The sequence below is a fragment of the Ambystoma mexicanum genome, chromosome 6q (assembly GCF_040938575.1).
Source record: "Ambystoma mexicanum isolate Mex_15411 chromosome 6q, UKY_AmexF1_1, whole genome shotgun sequence".
NCBI classification, from domain to species: Eukaryota; Metazoa; Chordata; class Amphibia; order Caudata; family Ambystomatidae; genus Ambystoma; species Ambystoma mexicanum.
The window spans coordinates 828027613-828047037 of NC_090937.1; positions in this window are offsets into that span (position 1 = coordinate 828027613).

Genomic DNA, 19425 nt, shown 5'->3' on the forward strand with positions numbered 1-19425 from the left:
CAACTTTCAAACTATAACCTTTTAAGAACACGCAACTAATACTGTTTTTATTTAGTTTTCTCTTTATTATTCTTCTTTATTATTTTTTTGTTATTATTTTTCATCCTGTTGCTGTTTCTTTCTTTATGTATATCATATCCTGATATAGCCTTTTGTTAACTCTTCATATTGTTACAACTGATAATTTCATGCGAAACGCATGAATCCTCCCCTTCTCCAACCCTAATTTCTCTGTGATTTGACATTTGAATTTTATGTTCAATGTGATATGAAACTATGATTTGAAAATGTGAAAAAATAACAATCATTTTGTAAATATGGCCTTGATAACAAAAGAGCAACAGCAAACAATGCCCTGATTTTAAAAAGACTGGTTTAAGAGCCGAAACATGTGTTATCAACAAGGAAAACTACAAAATAAAACTAACTTTGGTTTTGGAAAGTGTCATTTGGCGCTGTCTCCTATCTGAGTATTTCTTGCAACATTTTTAATTTCAAAGTGGTTTTGAGTGGCTTTTTCAGACCACAGCTCCGAGAGACGCGACACACTAAGCACTATTGTCCAACCGTGATATAGGAATCTTTTTCTTTTTTCATATACTTGTTGCCTTGACAAACCTTACCCACTAAGCCACAACTGTTTTCTTTGCTCATTTGAATGACAGCTCCTGTCAAAAGTATCTTTGGAAAAGCAACCAGGGACTGTGTTTTTCATTTTACACAGGAAATGCAGCTAAAACTTTGCAAGTGTATCTAAAGAATCAGCTGTAAGAGAAAGACTATACACAGATGCCTGATACATGTATCCATGCTGCAAACAACTCCAGCACCCAAGGTAGAAACTAGAGCTGTACAAAGTATATATTGGCCACAGATGAAAACTGAATTTAAAGAAATAAGTTAAATGTGCTTTTTCCTGAATGAAGAGAAATATTGCCTATTTAAAAGTACATTATTGTGTAAAGGCATGATCATTTAGAAATGTAAAAATATTTCTTGCTGGTAAAAGTATTCCTATAAATTGTTTTGATTCCATAGGTTTCAGTCAAGATTTAAAATGAGAAAATAATAGCTAAACCCAGGATAAATTGGTAAACTATATTTAAAAAAAAATACCTCCTCTGCTTGTGTTAGCCCTGAGAAAGGATGAAACCTCATAAACTGCTGGCACAGGAAAGGCTAATTGCTTGCTTGGAGGCTTTGAATACCCAGTACAAAGGGACTTCACAAGTAGTCATCAGACATTCGTCTTTGTTCCAGGCTGAGACAATAGCAGGCTAAGACTCTCACCTTTCAAGTGGGAGGGGCAGGAAACTTCAGTCAAGGGAGAGGACCCTCATCCTGCTTCAAAATAATTGACATTTGCTTGCAGTTGGGGAAAAGAAAAAAAAAACTGATAAGTGACAATGGACTTCATGTTGGTTTTAAAAAGCCTATTTTGTCACTGAACTTTCAAGACATTTAACTTTGCAGCAAGAATGAGGAAACTATGAAAGTTGGTAGTTTTAAATCTAATTGTATGCTTTTTCTGTGAAGACTTGGTAGAACTCACTACTGCATAAGGAACAGAAGATGTAAAGAATGACAGGTTGTGGGGAAGGTATTGATATTGCATACATATCATTTTGTATACAGATCCCAGGGGTAAATGCACATCTATGTACAACATTGGGAAATTTTAGGCCAAATCTTTCATGGGGAAAATTGGCAAAATGTAGCAGAAAGGCTAAACCAGGTCCCACAGACATGGGGTTTGGATTGAAATATGACCCACAAAATATGTAACCTGTGTATCTGTTTTTTTCAGATGTTATCACTGTATAAATATGTATGTGTGGTAAAATTTGATTTTGGCTCTAGGATTTAGGGGAGGTTTCCAGACATTGTAAAAGTAACACCATAACATGACATCCTTTGCTGTGATCCAATCAGCGAAGAGCAAGGCGGAAACTATGCTCTTGCCCAATCCTAGCATTATGGGTGTAGACACTAAGCCTGCCCTGCCATATACTTTAGTGATGTCATTTGGCATGATAAATAAGGGAACCTGACAACACAAAGACACTGATTCCTGACTTTCTTCCTGATTTCCTGTGTGGTGTCCTGTTCCTGATTTCTTCATCCTGATTGATCCTGATTCCTAATTTTCATTGCAAAGCCAAGGCCTATGCATTGCCGAACTCTTTTCAGCTAGGCCTCAAATCCTAAAAATCCCCAAAACTCAAGGGAAAATCCTGATCCAGTCTGCCTTGCTGTTACTAAATGCAGGCCTGCTCCAAACTCGCCATCCCACTGATCTTCATCTTCAGTAACCAGTCCAGAACAGTCCAGATGATCCTGTCCCGCCCGAGTTGCCCAGCTGTCCTTGGTTAGACCTGATTCGTGTGATGACCAGAACCCTTGATGGTCCAAAATCCTAAATTAAAGTGGATGGTAAGTTTTAATAGGAATCATAGAAAACCATAGGTTACCTTGCCTTGTCTCATCCCTATGCCTAAACCATTCTATCCTTACCTTAATAACTTGTAACATTGTCAGAATCCTTATTGCCATCTTGTCTTTGATTTATCTTGCTAAGCGCCATTTCTGGAGTCCTTTTTATCTTGTGTAAATCTTAAGTTATCCATCCTACTTCGAGTGTTCCGACTGTTTCTGCCGGGGTGAGCAGTGGGGATTTGGTGTTGAAGTCATGAATCAACTCCAGAGCTTACTTTGTCCCTCCTTTGTATTCTAGCCGGAAAGCTCTAGTCATAGAGTAAAACTATAGTAAATATTTTCTTGTCCAAACTGAATTTCTTTTCTGTTTTCCCTACCGGATTTTTCTAAAAACGCCTCTCATTCAACATTGCATATCTCACTCAGTTTAATAGCTAGAGACTTCATTTCAACTCTGGATTATACCTAAGACCTATAACTACATCCCAAATCAAAATGTGTATTTCACCCGTTTTTCTTAAAAAGCATTTGGTTAATTTTAAGCGGGCATCCGAAATTTTGCAAAGTTTTACACGTGTGATTTTTGTTCTAAATTATTTTCATACTTCCATTCAGATTCAAAGTGTTTACTTTTGCTCAAACTATAGCTCATGTTTTTTTTTGTATCTTTCCCATGTTGCTCCCATAGAGATTTGCATTGACTTAAAGATGTTTGCACACATTCATTGTTATACACAGCCATTTCCGCATGTCATTTTAAAGTGTAAGATATCAAATTCTGTTTATCATTCCTAATCCCTGATTACCTGCTGCTTCCTTATATCTATTTAGAATTGTTTATTTGTGGGTTGAGGAATATTGCATGGGGAAATCCTAACTTAAGTGCTATCTTTCCAAACAAGCCAAAAGTGTTCTTTTCTCTGGTGTTTTCCTTCGGTGTTGCTAAAGAGTGAATTTAAGTGCATTACCTACCTTATTATCTGTTACTGTCACAACATTGGTGATTGCTGCTCCCTATCAAAAGTATATGTTTGATTTGAATTTTAAATAAATAAATACATATTACCTTTACCAACCATTGTGACCTGGGGTATTTGAGATATGAGTGGTATATCACTCAGAATATTGAACCGATAGACATAATAAAATAAGTATTTCAGCTGTGCACTGCATACTAGGCTGAGACCAGGGTGTATCACCTGATTGAAATACTTAAAATCCCAGGGCTTGAGGCCAAGGACAAGTCTCGCAGTCCTGTTCTGTATTAGTTGAAGAGGGTGGAGAGTAGAGGGAGGTAGATATAGAAAGAGGCTGTTACAATAGTCCAACCTAGAGAAAACCAGAGCTTGGGAGACAGTGAGCTCCTGGGGGAAGTAGACAAAAGGCAGAGTACCTCTGAGGAGGTGCAGTAGGAAGTTTGATTTTTTAGAGACATCAGAGATGAGGGCAGAGAAGGAAAATGTGGAATCAAAGATGATGCTGAGGTTCTTAGCCTCGCAGGCAAGGGGTAGGAGGAGGGCCAAGGGAGGCCGGCCAGAGAGTGAGGGGAAAGGATGGAGAAGGTGTGCGGATGAGAAAGATCTCAGTCTTGCTGCGATTCAGACAAAAAGATCATTGGTGGAACACCAATCTTGAATGGCAGTAATGTAATCACAGATGATAGAGAGAGGAGGTGGCCAAGGGCAGCCTGCAAATGAGTTGAGTGTTGTCAGCGTAGCACTGGAAATTTGAGCAGAAAATGGCAATGAGGTGGGTGAGAGTTGCCATGTATTGGTTGAAAAGCCAAGGCGAGAGGTTAGACCCCTGTGGAACACCAAAGGTGGAGAGAGAGATAGATGATAGGAAGATTCCCAGTCTGACCTGGGAGGGTCGATCAGAGATGATGATGATGCACCCTCAATATATGCTATACTTGTGAGGAAACATATGTTTCATTAAGCTACACCCAAAACATGTCTGCATTGGCATTGCATTTCACTTTCATGAAATGTGCACCCACAATATATGTATATTTTTAATGAATTTCATTGTCATGATGCTGTGCCAATAATCCATATCAGCAACATAACTGTACTTAACTTGCATATTTGTGATGCACTGTGCAGCCCACCCTCCCCAACAAACAAAATGCATGATTGAATGTATTTTTACACAGAATCTCTGAGTCAGAGACACCATCATTACATTTTGCTCACATGCATGCACACTCAAATATTAATGCGTGAGGTGGGGTAGATGGGAACTGTAATGAGGAGGAGTGAGATGCGTTAGTTAGGGTCTGTGATGAGGAAGAGTGAGGTGTTGTAGTGAGGGACTGTGATGAGGAAGAGTGAGTTGGTCATAGTGTGGTACCATTACAAGGAATAGTCTATTGGTAGTAGAGATGTACTGTGACAAGAAAGAGTGATGAGGATGAGTGTGATTGTTGTAGTGTCGAACAGTGATGAAGAAGAATGAGTAGGTGGTAGTGTGGGACTCTGATGAGGACAAAGGACATGGTGGTAGTGGTGGGCTGTGAAGCGGAAGGACGAGGTGGGGTTAGTGGAGGACTGTCACAAGGAAGACTGGAGATGTGTAGTTGGGTACTGTAATGAGGAAGAGTGTGAAGGGGTAGTTGGGTACTGTGATGAGGAGGAGGAGGTGTGGTAGTTGGACACTGTGATGAGGAAGATTGAGGTGGTGATATTGCAGCACTGTAACAAAGAAGAGTGAGGTGGAGTTTGGGGGAAACTGTGATAAGGCAGAGTGATGGGTGGTAGTCGGGTACTGCGATGAGGAAGAGTGAGGTGGAGTTAATGGGGTACTGTGACAAGGATGAGTGAGGTGGAATTAGTGGGGACTGTGATGAAAAAGAGTGAGGTGGAGTTAGTGGGGGACAGTTACGAAGAAGAGTGAAGTGGAGTTAGTATGGGAACTCTGATGAAGAGGACTGAGGTGGAGTTAGTGGGAGACTGCAATGAAGAACCAGGAGGTGGAGTTAGTGGGAGACTGTGATGAGGAGTAGTGAGCTGGAGTACTTGTGGACTGTGATGAAGAAGAGTGAGGTGGAGTAAGTGAGGGACTGTGATATGGAAGAGTGAATTGGGGTAGTGAGGGACTGTGATGAAGAAGAGTGAGTTGGTGTTAGTGATGTACTGCAACGAGAAAGCGTGATGCGGTGGCATTGAGGGACTCTGACGATGAAGAGTGAGATTGTGGTAATGGGGAACAGTGATGAGGAAGAATGAGTTGGTGGTAGTGTGATAGAGTGATAGAATCATCTTAGAATATATAGAAAAATACAGGCATTTCTAACAACAAAGTTGTGCCATATACTGCTAATGCTGATTCAGAAACAAAGGCACATGGTACACTAGTAGTTTGGGATTCCCTAGACCAGTTTCCACCAAAGTTCAGGCAAATATCTTCATGTCTACTGTTAGACACAGTTTCAAGGGCAAGTTTTCCAAGAATTATGCAATATCAAAAGGGCTGAAGCCTCCTAGTAAATAAATGCTTACAATCCATTTTTGCAACCATGTGGAATGCTAATTTGAATCTCAAATGCATTGCTGACAATTCAACCTCAGTCACAAACATTGTTCCCTTGCCCACAAACAAACACACTCACACACACACACATTTACCTGCTCTCCAGGCCCCGGACCTTCCCTCTCTAAGGTCGCTGCATTCAGTTATGTGCGGCGTGGTGTGGGGTTCCGCTGTAGTGGTCTGTGGGCTTAAGTACTTATTTTGCCACAATCAATAGATTGTACGCAAAATAATGTATACCATATCTATACCAAATTGTAGTAATATACCTTTTTAGCAACTTCTAAAAATTGCAAATCATGGCAAGTTGTGCAATTTTTGCAAAGCAGACCTTCTTTCCACTATAACAAAAGATACAGAGGTCTATATGTCATAATGATGTTTCCAAGAAACATAGCAGATGAACATAATAACTGTAAGCTAACCACCTTCACATATGTGTCTTGGTGGAAAAGCATTCACCACAGAAGGCCCAATATTTCATTGTGTTTCACAACAACTTCGGGCCACTATACCATACATGTAACACCCACAAGTGGTTGGTTTTAAAGTAACAACAATTGCATTACTCATAAACAGCGATTACCTGCAAACTTAGACTATGCTTACGTAGTATTACTTTCATCAAAATTCACCAATTAAAATTATACCTGAGGTGTATTTTCTGAGTAATGTTACATTTAAAATACACCAACCCGTACCTAACCACATAAAGTACTTCAACAAATGAATTGAATAGCAACATTATCGAATTAACTTAACAAATATTAACTTGTTCTTAATGATGTTATATGTTACATGCATTACATTTGCCTTCAGGTATCTACTTTTCAACACTAACTACACCACAAAATTCAAAGCTACCAATTTAAAAGCAAACATTGGTAATATCAACAGTTTGGCTTTTGTGTGGGCATGGGCACAACACTTGCCAGACACAACAACAATGGTATTCCATTCATTGATGGAAGCAAGTTAAATGGTCTGAGTACCTGGGAATCTAATAGCATAGCCTGCCAAAAGCTTAACACCAATGCACATGGCAAATATGTTGGCTTTGACAATGTTTTTTTTAACAGGACTTCAGTGGCTTTGCCAGTACTTTTTCTGAACAGGATTTCAGTGAAGGACACACAGAGTCCTTATAAATCAAGTGGTAAGAAATGTCTATTATACAAGTAGCATGTTCACAGCTCCAATTAAGTGATTAACTCTCAGAAGAGTACTTTGTACAGGCATTTTGAGTGCAATATTTAATGGTAAAGCTAGATTAAAGCAGGCTCAAAGAGTTCCCGTGAGGAGGCGTTTTGGGCGTGGAGGAGCAGGAACTTGGTGGGGGTGGCCATCGTGATTAGCAGGGCCATGGGCAGTCAATGTGTGAGCAAATAACAAAACATACCAACAAGCATTGAGTTTCGCCTCATATACCATTTCTCCCTTACTGTACTCCAATGCACTAGGTTTGGCTTATAGGTGTGGCAAGCGACACTTAATAGGCCAAACCAAAAATGGCGCAATGTCTACTTGTGACACAATGGCACCTCTGAATGGCTCTAGTCCCAAAAACTTTTGATGGTAAGTTAAACGTGTTAACAAATCCTAGAACAAATTCCCAATTGCCAACACATGTTTCGACCTTACCCCCGGTCCTTCTCAAGAGCGGACTGTTTACACAAAATTGTTTCAAAAACGAATCAACATAATAATAACATGTGCCAAACATAATATGTTCATGCATAATGTTAGGATTTTCACATAATGCAATAAGGATCAACAAATATTGACAGAAAAAACAAATAGGAAAGTAAGAAAGACAGACATAAGGGAAGGCACACGGGAGAGATATTATGGGTAGAGAGACAAATCAGAAAGATACATTTTTTTTTACAAAAAGTGTGTCACGTTACAGTATTGACAGTTGAGAAATTATGCGTGAGTCAATTAGTGACTTGCAATCTGCTCAAATTTCAGCAGTCAGTTAACCCAAACACCAAATAAGAGATACCCTCACTTTTATATCACTCCTGTAAGTGCACACCATAAATGTGTTCATAGTGAGCTATTGTTAGGTCAAGGCTATGTCTACGTGCATATGATTTTTGATGGACATGATTTAAAGTGCCTGATCGGAAAACTGTATCAGGCACTGTGTCCGTGATATAGCACACATGTACATATATATTTCTCTACTGTGCATCTTAGGTTTTGTTTGTGCACACAATGTTATGATAGATCTATACATAATTCATAATTTGCTGCCTATATATGAGTACAACATGTGAGTGACCCAACATCACAAGCATTTGATTACATATTGTATTCCCCTTCAGAACTGACTGCAAATCGTAAGGCTTTTTATTCAATTTCTCAAACAAAATGAGCTATAAAATCGACCAATGTGTTCAATTCTTTTAAAACCACATCATGGTTAATCCTCCCAAACCGGCTTGTTGGGTTAATGAATCCATGTTTTGCTTGCTCGCTCACATGATTCAGGGAAACTATTTCTGCCTCCCCACTTTAAAAGGTGAGTAGCTACCACTGAGCCCACCACCAGCCCATTGTTTTCAGGGCTGCAGACATGTTTGCACCTCTGGACAACAGCCATAGAATGACACACAATATCATGCAAATGAATCTGGATCAGATATAACTAACACAAGTAATTCATTGAATGGCAACAGGGCATCAAAACCATAAGGTAAACAGAGCTAATCCTTAATGTGGTATTGTAACTAGGACTTGAATTGCCTTTGTGAATTATTTGTTTGATGGAATATGGTGCTTAGCGATCACCTAGTTTCCAAAATTCATTTTACAGAATAAATGAACTAAGTACACTCTGTAAGGTAAAGTGATTACCAAGGATCAGATGCATTTATGCAAATGGAGAAGCCAGGATTAGAGTGTTATGTCTCTTCGCGCTGTTTATGAAGCAGCGCCTGACTTCAATATGGCGGGCGGCATTCCTGAGACAGCGCCTGACTCCAACATGGCTGTTCTCACAAACCGCCTTACTGTCAATAGCGGTCTAGTTGTTGACACCCAGAATGGATCGTCGTTCCGCGCCCTGCGTACTGATCTCACAGTATATCAACGCTTTGATGCAAGGAGAAGATGCGTTGCTACTCTCCAAGGAGCCTGCAAATGCTTCGTGAGTCTGTGTGAGGGAATTCTTCTCTCAAAATCCTTGACTTACTCTTTGCTCCTGTGTGTAGTTGTATGTATCAGTATGCAGGTTTAGGCTTCTCCTCTTAACATCGTTTTCCTACATTCAAACTCTTTGCAGTTGTCAGTTTCTTCGATCCGGTTGGAACGGCTGGAGCCTAAAAGAACACTTGAGTCTGATACTCGCCAGTTTGAGATTCTGCTGCAACAATCACCCCTTACCGGTGTTTGTTCGGGTAGACTATTATTACTTCTTCTAATAGGGTATTTTTCTTACTTGCCTTGGCAGTATTAGAGATTCCTTTCTGAATTATTCTATTTTTTTCTATAGATCTGACAAGGTCCTTTTTTCTACCAAGAGATAACTTAATTAGGATTGATTCCGGTTGTTCACAGGTAGACTTCTTTTCTGTTTTACTTTCTCTCTTGGAGTTGTTTTCAGAATAGGTCGATGGTAATTGTACTCTGACTTACTTTCCTGACCTAGAATTCCGGTACTACCAGAACATCCTCATTCCTCTTTCTGATATCACCCTTACTTCCTGGCCATTGGTAGGAATTTTGGACTTTGGATCGACATCTTCTATCTCTACTAGTTGGTATCTAACCACTTGTATCTCTTTCTCCTCACCAGTCATTTTGACATCACCGGTCAGGATCAGAAATTCTAAAGCCAATTCCGTTCTACATCAGACTCCCCGGATAATACATCTTGATCACTCGGACCTGCCAAGGAGCCTACGTACTCAAGCAGCTCCTCTGGGTTTTATTCCCTGTGAGGGTTTCCCTGGGATTCTCCCGGGGATCAATCTTATTGCCGGGTCGCCTGGGGAGTCTCAGGGGGATTCTATTTTCATCTAGGAGATCACCCCTCTTCCAGTCTGGTTAAACAAGATACCTAATTCACATGCTCAGTTCTTCTAGACTCAGGTGAGAGACCTATGGGTTTGATGTGTATCTTACTGGGGACAATAATGTTTGCAGAATTGTATAATATTTAATTATTCTTAACATAGAGCTCATGTTACTTGTTTGCAAATTCCACAACATGCTTGCTAGGCATTGCAACTCTAGTTGCAATGCCTAGCAAATGTTCTGTTTTTTCCAGTTGATATTCAAATGTATTGGAGGTCTGAAGTAGAGTACATGTGTGTGTGTATATACTGCATATGGTAAATGTCCTGTATTTATCCCATACTAAATTTTCTATATACCACTTGATGTATATATCCTGGTATTACCTAATTGGATCGATTTTAATTGATCAAATGGTGCATCTGGCCAAATTTGGCCAGTACCATTCGATCGATCGAAATCTGATTGATTTATCGATCAAATTGAGTAATCACTACTGAACATGGGGAGGAGGGTTGCAGGGTGTCCCCCGCTACCCATGTCTGGCAGTGATAGACTTGGGGGTAGAAGGGTGTCCCCCGCTTCCTGAGGATTGGAGGTGGGGGAGAAGGAAAAAAAAAAGAAAAGGGGATCCTGCAGCGTCGGATCCGACCTGCGTAAGAGGGACGGAACTGATGCTGCAGGGTCAGAAGGAAGCAGACGTATAAAAGGTAAGTGCAGGGAAGGTGGGGATGTATTGGGGGCATTAATGTGTGGAGTTTGGCCGCTGCAAAATTTGTTTCACAGCGAAATTGACTACAGTCAATTCTGCCGCAAACAATTCTGCCACGCCCAAAACGCACACATCCAATATCCCACGTGATTCCAACCTGTAAATAGGTTTTATTTTAAAAAACAGTGGGTATTAAAAATGTACTTTGTTTTTCCATTACCACCAAGCCTGTAATGAAGTCCAAAATACCTTAAACTGCCCATGCACTAGATTATTTATAATATATGAGTAAGCCGCCACCCACGCCTCTCCCACCGTTGTATGTGGGAAGGCAATTGCAAGTCAAGATAGGCTTTCCTTATAAGGTCAAGGAACTCTGAGGTGACTTTCCCTATCTTTCTGCATCACTGAGTACTTTATTATTACCACAATATGCAGCACAGCCCCCAATTCCCACACCACTCCTTTAATACTTGACGTCATTCCACCCTCAGTGGCCTCAAGCAGTAAATGCACAAGGCAGGATATACGTGTTTTCTTATTAGTTAATGACTATGAACTTCGGGGAGAAAATGCACATGAAAATAACCTGAAAAGTCAAGCGTATTATTTCAAATCACTATTAAGTGCTTTATTCACAGAAGCGATTTATAATGGTGCAATCCCATTGCAAAATGCTCTGTGAATCAGGTGCTTAGTGTCAGTGTCTGGACATTGTGACAGCTTAAAATGTGATGTCAGAACTCCTCTCCCCGCAGGTCCCTTTACCTTGCACTAGGAGAACTGTAAACCTCCCAGCCAACCTCCTTCCAAGTGTGTCAAGAGTTGCAACATGCTGCTGAGAAAATCACTTTTGTTGCTGAAGTCCATAAACACAAGCTTTGTCAAAGCCAACAGTTTCAGGTTCCAGTAGGCATGGGATACAGTTTGATGTTACTGCATGATAGTGCTAACTCAAAGATGGGTTTTTAAAGGGGAACGGCAGGTTGGGGGTGACAATGGCCATAGGGATTGGCATGGAGTAAATAAACAAACAATATCCAGAAACCGTGTGTAGCTCCTCACAGCCCATCTCCCGCATCTCATATTCCATTGCCATAATTACAGTTTATAAGTGGTACGTGAGCACCACCTAAAAACCAAAATGAATAAGTGGAGTGAACAATTAGCATAAGGACTGTAGAGTACCTCCCAAAGTAACATAGGAGGACACAACCACATAACAACATAATACCAGTCTGTTTTAGGACATAGGTGTGTATTCAGTTGAAGCAATAAATTGACTTGATCGGCAGTAGAACATGTTTCTATTTTCCTACAGAGTAATAATCTACTTGTAGTGTTAGTTTCCTTTTATAGGAGTATAAGTAGTAGAATGCAAAGTATTGTAAACTTCAAAAACAAAGGTAGCTGAACACGTTACACTTGAAATGGAGCAATATGAGATCTCTGCAAACTGGCTACTACCTGTACGATTTAAAGACAATCCAAAGAAGCTCTTTAATCATTCTTAATCCTGAGGATGCACCGTATTCCTGATGAGATTAAATCTGCATTTCAACAGCAGCCAAACAAAAATTCATCATACAAATGAAATAAACCTCCTTGAACCATTCACTTATTTTATTTAGTTTTTGATTTCTTGAATTCAGGTAAATATTGAGAAGCCGGTTGTGGGCAATGTGTGGTTTGCCTTTGTTATGAATATATGCAGATGGCAAATGCAACGCAAAACAAACAGGAACCAGATAATGACAAGCAAGTGCAACCCAACAAGACTCTGTGTTGGGGTCCACAGCCTCTACTTCCAGCCTTTGTTCCTAGGGAGACTTGTCTCCTTTTTACTATAAAAAGAAAATGTGCACTGAATTTTCCACCAAAGATGGCGTATACATGTCAAACCCTGTGCCATAGCAAGCCCACTAACATAACATAACATCCCACTGATTGAAGTGACAATTTTAACATTCATCTGCATATTGTTTAGAGCACAAAAGCCTCATAAATTACATAAACACCATCTATTGTCTCCTTCAGATGCCAGTGCCAAGTAGCAGATTTACAAGGTGTGCCACATAGCTTTACTTAAACATAAACTGTTATGCCTTATTACACTATATGTATGATATGCTGCCCGTTTCCCGCATTGTGTATATCAGTGCCTGGCAAAAGCTTAACACGTATGCACAAGCCAAAAATCTTGTCTTTGCCAATGCTTGTTTTAAACAATGTTTAAGTGGCTTTTCCAATGCTTGTTTTTAACAGGACCTCAGTGAAGGACACACACAGTGCTTATAAATCGAGTGGCTCAAGGCAGGCCTGCTAAAACAGGGTGTTTACAACTGCAATAAAGTCATGAACTCTCAGAAGACTGCTTTGAACAAACACCGGCAGGCACTTTTAATGTAAAGTTTGATGGAAGGGCTTGATTAAAGCGAGCTCAAAGAGTTCCCATGAGGAGGTCTTTTGGGCGGGCAGAGCCAAGAATGGGTGTGAATGTCAATAGGGATTAGCATGGCAATGGGCAGGCAATGGGTGGGCACATGAACAAACAACACCTAACAGCCGAAACTAAAAATGTATTATGTAGCAAAGTAAAAATATATACGTACCCAGGAGTGTTCGCCTCTTACGCTGCCCCCAGGCAAAGGTGCCAACTTTGTGTGGGCTGAGAGTCCCCCACGCCCCCCGCCCCTCCACCAAGCCTGTTGGGGAGGGGTTCTCCCTCTCAACAGATCTGAGGATAATGGATGGGCCATAGAGAGGCAAAACCAAACATTCATTTAGTGACCCGCAGCCTGCCCACAAATGATGGACTTTCCAACCACAGCCACTCACCTTTGACAGGACCTCAATAAAAATACGAGCGCAGGCAGGGAAGCAGCCCGTCGTGGCCTGGCATTGCAAAGGCGCTCACTGGAGTCATTCTGATAGGCTGAGCATTAACCAGAATCAGCCTCCCTGCGAGGTGAGGGAAGAGCAAGTGCACTGCGTGCCTTCTGTCCAGATAAGAAGCCACATTTCGCTGCTGTTGGTTTATCTTAAGGAATGGCATCACTGGCATGGCAGACACGGACCTGGGGATGCTGCACTAGCTGTTCTTCCCTTTAGCATCGCCCTGACCAGTGGCCTAGGTTATTTTATTTATTTGTGTTTCGCAGAGGTAAAGTGGGCTGCAGTGTTGTCTTGCCTGCCTATAATAATCGGAGGTCCCTTGTGACGTTTTCGTCCACATGTTTCCGCTGATACGTGTTTATAATTGAGCTTCTCTCACCCATTCATTACCCACATCAAAGCAGGCTCATACATGCAGAGTCAGAACCCACGTGACCAGCACCTTACTAATGACCTGCAGTTGCTTTTCAATTTATTTTGTTTTCACCAGTGCATTTCTTAAGGTTTAATGTTAGGCAATTTTCAATGTAAAGGGTCTTTTCCAAATGATAGACCCCGTATACCTGGGGTAGCCTAGTAAATATGCCTGCTTCCAAGCACTATTAAAGTGACTGTGAAAATAATGCTCCCTTCGAAAGATGACATCACATCCGTGAAGTCCCCTACCTTGCCATGCAATAAAGGGTTGGTTTGTTTTGTGGATAGTCAAATGATAAAGTCATTAGGTCAAAATGACCTATTTACAGAACCCTTTTAGTGTATGTCTTAAAGTGCTACAATTACAGTGAAGAAAACATGAGAATGTAAGGATCATTGTGCATTCTGGAACGTGTACCTTTCCATCCAGAATATGGAAAATAAAGCTACAATGATTTGTTTCTGGTTCAGAATGTTTCTATACCTATTCCATGTTGGCAGGTTGCTTTACTGTGCGTGCAGTGCATGTTTCAAGGAAACTAGTGCAGTCCTGCAATGAGGACAATTTAACAATGTATAGGGTCAAATGGTGTCCCCTCATACGACTCTATTAGTGCCTGCCAAAGTGTCGCCTAGAATTGCATTGCTTCACGGGCCTTCTCTCGTGCCCACACCACTCGACTTGAGAGGCAAATATATGGTTTCAGCAGCAAGTCAGCGTGTTCCAGCCTAGAGGACCTACTGAGGAAGCAGCAAGCTTCATGTCCTCCACTGTTACACAAGCTGCTTGGGCCATCCTTGTTTTTGCCCCACAGGGGAAGTATTGAAGCCCTTTGCAGTTCTGTCTTATGCTGTTATGGAGACTTGCACCGTGAACCATCTGCCATGTTCATGGTTTCTTGGAGGGGGGGACATGCCTCACACCATGCCAAGGCCTCTTTGTTGCCATGTTGATGTGTACAGATCTGAAAATATAGGGCCCTCTGTGGTGTGCAGTTGTCTATATGTTGTATGTTTTCCAGAGATGTGGTTAAAGTGTGCTACTGGTTGCTAATGTAATATGGTTCTGTGGTTGTCTGTCAGAGAGTCATTTAAGGAGTGTGGAGAATTGTTTTGGTGGCTGTGCAGTAGATAAGTGTGGTGCTTAGCGGTAATGATTATAGACATGTGCCTTTGAGTGGTCTACATTACATTGTGTATTCAACCTGTTTTTCAGTAGGGGAGTTCTGCAGTGAGATGAGTTGTCAGAAGGGTGGAAGGGATAATAATTTTGAGCTGGTTATGGTTACCATATCGTTCCCAACAGAACACCCAATAACCACTGAGGATAACCTTGTTCACTTTGGAAACTCATCACAGCTCGTGGCATTTACTGTCTTCTATTTAAGCAAAACATTCGTTTTCATGATTGTATGCCTAAGACTATCGAAACCGGTACTTATTGGCCAGCAGAGGGACTCCCAGGACCCCCTTTGTTTTTGCATAATTAAATAGAGTAATCCAGACATGGACCCCCTTGCTCACTGCTCTTAGAGAGGCACACCTCCACCCCACTGATGAGGCCCAACAAGGCCGAAACATGTGTCTGGGTTTGCTGTCTGTACTATTGTTTCGAGGATAATTGCTTAGCCTTTTGGTGCTGGACTACCCCAGCGCAGGACAAAGACTGACATTTTATGGTTATTTCTCCTCTGTGAAAGATAGTGAGCTAAAGAATATGGGTTTGACTCTTGAAACCTGGATTTAATGGCCGGCAGAGGAACTCCCAGGACCCAACTTGTTTTTGCATAATTAAAGTAACTTTGGGTCTCACCCTAAATTACTAGGGTAATCCAGCTGTTGACCCCTTGCTCACTGCTCTTAGAGAGGCGCTGCTCCACCCTACTGGTGTGGCCAAACAAGGGTGAAACACGTGTCTGGGGTTGCTGTCAGTACTCTTGTTCACAGGAGAATTGCCTGGCATTTCGGTGCTGTACTCAGATACAACAAATTCACAAATTGAAAGCATTCCTTTTTAACTCAATCAAGTTTGTGTTGGTCTCACTGTGCTGCCTGGACGGACAGCTATGTGCCTTCTTTGCCATATTAGGGGATGCCCCTTTGATGGTTTAATGTTGAGGGTTGCTTTTATCAGAAGATTCCATGTTGTATTTCTTTCTCACAACACCACAGCCCAAACCTTTGACGCAGAGAAGCAGTAATATTAGTGACAATTAAGCAACAGAAAAGCTCTTCAAGGGGAAGTGCCTTACAATACCTGCTCAGCCAAGCAGGTTTTCTCTCATGTGGCAGACAATGCATAATATTTAAATTCAATGCCCTGCATCACACCTTTGAGCGAAACAGCAACGTATTCAGAATCCACAGATGCCCCTGCTGCCAGTAACCCCACCAAATCAATAATAAGCTGCACAGCCAATTAAACATAATGTCCCAAGCAAGGGCATTACCAAGAAATTGCCACACTTACATATTTGGATTGATTAGGATTCCAATGTGATGAACACATTCAGTAAAATGTGCCAGTCTGAGGGTCAATTGGTATGCCACTTAAAACATCTAAGGATAAGGATGCATCACGCTTTCATTGGGAGTGGATTTGACATTTTCAAGAAGATAATGGAGGATGTACTAGCCATCAGAAAAGCCATCTTCATTGGAGGTCTATGATGGTGCTGCCTTATGTTAATAGTGAGGAACCTTGCTCAGATGGCCACATGAAGCAGATGAAGGACAACAGAAGACCATTGCTTAAGGTACTTCCATTTCTATTATTGCTGGGCCATGACGGTCTTGCTATGCGGGTCCATACCCATCAAGCCCCCAGTATGATGCGCCTGCTGGCACCTCATGCTGAGGTGGATGCCCTCAAGTAGAAATCCTGGCTTGAAGAGTATGTTTCAAATGGGTGCGGCATCCAATTCTCAATGAAATGTGGTCCATCCTGTTGCATGAGTTGCTTCGGATGCTGATGAAGGAGATTCATGAGGCTGAATTCTCTTCTGTTGTTTTAGATAACACTGCTGACAAATCAGCATGGAGCAGACCTCAGTATGCTTCAACATAGCAACAAAAAGATCTCCAGGTGCTGGAATGTTTTGGAGACTTTACAACATGTCAAGTACTACAGCCACATCACTTCTTTTGACATCTTAAAATATGTCCTGTTAAGATTCAACTTCAAGATTGCAAATGGTTTTGGACCATATTAGTTTGGATCCTCCGACATGGCTAAGCACCGACAAGGTTTGCAAATATTAGTGCAAGAAGAAGAACCAAGGGCAATCTGTATTTACTGTTTCACACACAACTTAAATTCAATAATGCAGGATTCAGCTTAATGTGTGCCTATGTGCAAGAATGTGTTTTTTGGTTGGTTGCATTTATCAGAAATTCACCCAAGCACCTTGCCTGGATTTAAAGTGGTCAAGAGCAAGGAGTAGCAGATTGGAGCCGTTTCACCCAACCCGATTACCAGGTTGAGCTGCCTCTCATAAAACAGCAAGCTCCAACTACATGCATCGAACTGACGTTCTTGAAGAACTACCGAAGAATCAGTGTGTGGCAGGAGAACACGGTAAGTGGCTACCTACTCCAGGTACAGACGTTTCACACAGTGTATAATCTCCAGCTGTGTTTAGTAATGTTTTCTCGTGTTGAAGCAGTCAACACTGCATTGCAAACAGTATACCTCTCATTATGTACTAGGAATTTGCCACGGTAAAAGAATGTAAGGGCATAGTCAGACATCTCTGTAAGGCATTCACAGAGTTGTATCACAAAACCACAGCCGCTGCTTCAGAGATGGACCTGGAACCTGAAGAACACAAGCGAATATGAAAAAGGCCTTCCTGCTTCCATGTCTCCAGTACACTTCTTCAGAAATAACAGTTAGGAACGGATGGTCAGCAAGGTACGAGCTTTGACATTAGGCCCATAGTATTGAATTATGGCCAGCAATGAACATGTTGTCACCCGACAAGCAAGCTGTCACTATACTGTATACTGTGTATTTGTATAACGATGATTTCAACGGAAGCAATCATGGGCTACACGTGGTATGTTTCCTGATATTGCAAAGCAGAAGGAAGTTCCTGTTACTAATTTTTAGCAGGTCATCATATATGAATCCCGCTCGTGAACTGCCATGTCTCATAAGAATGTAGGTGACGTCATGCACTGTTCATTTTATTGTCTCTGCCACATCAAGACCTAACTAAAACTTTAGTGCTACATGGACACACAAATGAGGCTGTACAGTTGGATCTTGGTGCAGCTGCAAGTGGGTGTGTTCAAAGGTCTGCATCTCGACAGAATATCTAGTCTATGTAAGTCTAAACATGGGCTGGGCTTTTGTAAACCTACCATAGCTGTCATAGCTGTTTCCTCTTCCCTTTTTTAAAACCTCCCACCAGAAATGTTACTTTTGTAGAAGAGATTTACTATGTTGTGAATACCTTGTTTTGGACCGTATATTCTTCATCAAATGTTGGCTAGTGCTACTGTTCCTAGCATTAATTTCCTTACATGTTAAGCCTCAGGAAAAGCCACTTTAGCATGGGAGAGCCATTATATTGCCTTTCACTGTGAACAGCTCAGCATAGGTGTTGAGGGAGCTCAGGTGTAGCCCAGGTGCCTTTTAATAACCTCAATGTATCTGTCCCAGTGATGCCACTTCCTGTGCCATCATTTCCTCTGGCATCCTGTGAGTTGTGGATTGCATATTAAGAGTTACCCTTGCGTAAAATCTAAAAGTTGGCAAACCTTGCATGGAATAACTTTGTAATTTTCTATTCATTATGATATGGCATTTGTAACGCGCCTTTAAACAAGTGTTTCAAGGCTGATGGCAAATGAAGGCGAGTGATCACTTCATCACCCTCGATGACCGCTGCAGGTTTTTCCACCAAAGGGAATTGAAATATTCATATTCTTTGGAAAGCAGGACACGGATACACCATACACGGTTTAAGGGGCGCCCTTATTCACAAAGCGTTTTCCAATGAATCAGGACCTAAGTGTTTTTAGCGCTGAAACCAAAGCACAGCGATATCATTATATCAGTCTCGGCACAGCCATGGCTGTGTGTTATTTCCCTGTCTAAGTAGGACTGATGTGGGTTTGCTTTAATTTCGACTGAATTCAAGTTGGACCGACGTTCCCTTTTGCCTACCTCTGCCACCCTATCTCCAGACGGCTTTCTGCACTTGATCTGAACTCCGGTGTGCTAGAAAACGTCCATGTAAATAGCCACGTATGGGCTCTCTCTGCAAATAAACAATTCGGGTAAAAATGATGATCTATCGTCTGTGGTCACCGGATGGTCGATGCATGGTCAGAAATTTCTTGGCACACAATCCCGCACATTTGTATTCTGTGCGCATCACGTCTCTTTGAACACAATTTATTTT